This window comes from Triticum aestivum, chromosome 3B, assembly GCF_018294505.1.
Source record: "Triticum aestivum cultivar Chinese Spring chromosome 3B, IWGSC CS RefSeq v2.1, whole genome shotgun sequence".
In the NCBI taxonomy this organism is placed as follows: domain Eukaryota; kingdom Viridiplantae; phylum Streptophyta; class Magnoliopsida; order Poales; family Poaceae; genus Triticum; species Triticum aestivum.
Window position 1 is genome coordinate 797,891,905 of NC_057801.1, and position 3,303 is coordinate 797,895,207.

The following is a 3,303-nucleotide window of genomic DNA, read 5'->3' on the forward strand; positions in this document are numbered from 1 at the left end:
CGAAAAGTAAGATCTTCCAAGACTACCCCCAAACCACCTATTCACTGGCGTTGAGTGAGCGGTGCGCCTTGTGCTTTTAACCCAACTAGATGACCCGGTGCGCCAAATGGCGCAGAGACCCATTTGAAACCATGTTCGTGTTGAGAAATATTTGCCTTTTTTAGTAATTTTATGTTTGATGAAGGATAGAGAACATGTCAAACCCAAAGTGTTTTGAACGTGTATTTGGACAATGTGCCATTTGGCTCTATCTTACCCAACTAAGGTGCAAGGTCCAAATTCAAGCATCAAGGGTAATGATTCTAAACCTTTTGTAACAGAAACGTTTGCATTTGTTAGTAACTTCGAGTTTGAGCACTGAGGGTAATAATTCTAAACCTTTTATATGAAAAATTAAGGAATGCCTATGTTAAAACTATATACCATGTGAAGCTAATTCAAACTGTGCAAGTTGAAATATTTAGAGACCGATCATAAAATTGCCGGCTCCACTCTACTGCAACGCGAGGGCCGGCTTGCTGCACCTTCCCCACATAATTGGCCAGAAGGTATTTAAAAAATTTGAATTGTCTACATTAGTATTTCTTAGACACCATATAGGAGATGAGAGAACAGTCAAAAAATTGTTAAATGAAAACTATGTACCTTAGCTATCTAAGGCTTATGAAAACTGCAATCTTGAAAGAGGAAAACAACATTAGAAATCTTAATGTTCCTGGTCCTGAATAGTGTATTCGTCTAAATATGTAGTTGATCACCCGGTGCAAAGTAAAAAACTTCTCATGATATACCACTGGGAACCTAAAAGCAAGTGATCACACATACAAACATTCCAAGGGAAAATGCTTAAACTCACAACTCAAACAAATTACTAACAGGACCATGTATGATTTTGCAGCTTAGAATCTACATAAAACAGAACAGTGCAGGTAACCTCTACCTAAATCTCACTACTAACTTTATTCAAACATTTATTTCTAGATCATCCGTACTCCTTCTATGTACAAATATGCAATATCTCTGTCTAAATCAATGCCAATGCATGCACATGCACAAGTCAGAACTAAACAACATATATGATATAGCATAATTATATGATCTAAAATAGATGCATGATCAGGGGAGGAAGATGGTGAAGCCAAAGATGAGCAACTGAGATTGGGGAACAACGACCGGCGAGCAGAAGCCCATAGTGATGGCCGGCTCCATTCGACCATGACACGAGCAACGCCGGAGCTCCGGCCTGGCTGCTCCTTCCCCATGCCCGTCCTACTCATCCTCCCGTGCTTCTCCACACCAAGCATGAAGACCACACCAGCCAGGCTCTCTTATGCGACGACCTGCGCCCGATCCAGAATCACAATATGTGGCGGCGCCGGATCGAGAACGCGGGGAGACGCTGTCCTGTGGGGAAGAGAAAGAGGGTAACATGGTATAAAATAAAGTAGTCATTTTTCATGTAATGAAACTTTAGTTTTGGGGAAGATGATAAAAAATAAAAATATAACTAATGCAACAGGAGAACCACATATGGAGGCACTCAAGTGGACAGACACAGCAGTTCAAACAAACCCAAAAATATCTCATTGTTCACCTTAAACCTTCAGAGGTTTAAACTGCTAGTTGAACTGAAAGGCACCGTTGCTAGGTGACAAAAAATCAGTACGCTCTACAGTAATTTGATATGATAAAAAGCAGTTGGATAAAGACCAGATAATGTTATTAGCTAGCAAAGTTAGGGCTGCCATAAAAATCTGAACAGTTCCATAAGTTGTCTCTTGATATTATATGATTCATAAAGGAACATGGCACATGATTGTGCAAAAATGACCTATTGATTCAGTGCCACACTACAGGAAAGGGGATATCAGTAGTCATTAGAATACAGACTGATAGAAATTATGCACCTGATATTACTTACTACTTCTCTCATCTAGCTGCAGCTGGTTTAGCAAAGAGAACCCAATACCCAAAATCATGAAATGGATGTTCTCTTGGTTAGTATACAAGACTGCTAATTATCTCTGTTGCCTCACCACAGAGCAACCAAGCAAAGGGCCATGGAGCACCTCACAACAAAAGGAACCTGAAACCTAAAAATAGAGGAATGATTTTTCTTGTAACATGAACCATCAAATTAACTACACTCGCTGCACAGCATGCGATCGCCACCATAGAAACGCTACCCTACTACTTAACTCTCTCCACAAACTACAAAAAAGCAAGAAAATCAACCCAAACAACATTGTAGGAATGATATAGACAAGACAAAAGAATCTCAACTTGTTCGCTCTTTTTTAGTTGAGTAACTCCTTCCAGAGTAAATGGTCAAGCTGGCCGCAAGAAAGAAACACACAAAAAACCCGAGAATAGTGCACCAACAAGAAGGAAAATAATCTACATATGGACAAACTGACATAGTTTGTGCTTCAGGAACCGAAAGATTTGGGGAGAGAGAGAAGCATACCTAATAGAACTTCACAGGCATGTCAACCCCTTGTTTATTCTCCAATTTCAGCCCTAGCATTGAAGGAAGCCCAACCCTCTCATGAACAGACTTTAGAGTGAAGCTCATTGATGATGGCACTGTTAGCAGTCAGAAACTGTATAAGCGAGGTTATTCCGCCTTCTTGGCCCTCTTAAATAGCTTGTACATACCTGTTTTAGAGTCAAGAGAAAAAAATGATATCAACTAAGCATATCTAAAATCCATCATAATACATACAAAGAATGTGTTATGTCTGAAATAAAATGGAACATGCAAATTAGATAGTTATTTATAAGTTAAATACCATTTTAGGTGTGTTTTCACCAAAGAGATACAGTGAACAGTCGAGCACGTAATTATAAATTGATAATTATCAGTAAGATCTTCACACTTCTCGGGGAACAAATAAAACAGGAAACCAGGTGGTTTACCTTGATACAAAAGTGACCTTATTCAAATTCATTTTCAGATGACAAACACTATAGTGGAAGCACCAACCCCAGCGAAATACCATCAAGAAATGGTGCTACTTAATCATAGTAGAAAGGATAAAAATGCATATAACAAAACAAGGAATAATACCTGTCAGGCCTGCTCTTGCATACCAAAATAACATGGCCTCTTGCAAAATATAGAGATCTAGGAACGGCCCATAACACCAAAAGATGTAGCAGAGGAAGGTACCAAACTTATCACAAGCATCTCCATTATGACTGGAATATACCCTGGAAATTAATACAAGCTAGGTATATCACATATGCACCATAATAATTTCAAAAGAAGTGCAAAAATATGTAGCCAACATAGAGCATAGG

General features: G+C 39.0%; 1 long non-coding RNA gene across 1 annotated transcript in view; it reads right to left on the reverse strand.

The window, feature by feature from the left end:
- Nucleotides 1–852: 852 nt before the first annotated feature.
- The window catches only part of LOC123066650 (uncharacterized), a 3,950-nt gene continuing 1,499 nt past the window's right edge, over nt 853–3,303 (reverse strand). The window contains exons 2-4 of the long non-coding RNA XR_006431396.1: nt 3,071–3,213; nt 2,468–2,658; nt 853–1,404 (exon numbers count right to left, since the gene is read on the reverse strand). This is a non-coding gene — a long non-coding RNA (uncharacterized lncRNA). The remainder of the gene's footprint in view (nt 1,405–2,467; nt 2,659–3,070; nt 3,214–3,303) is intronic.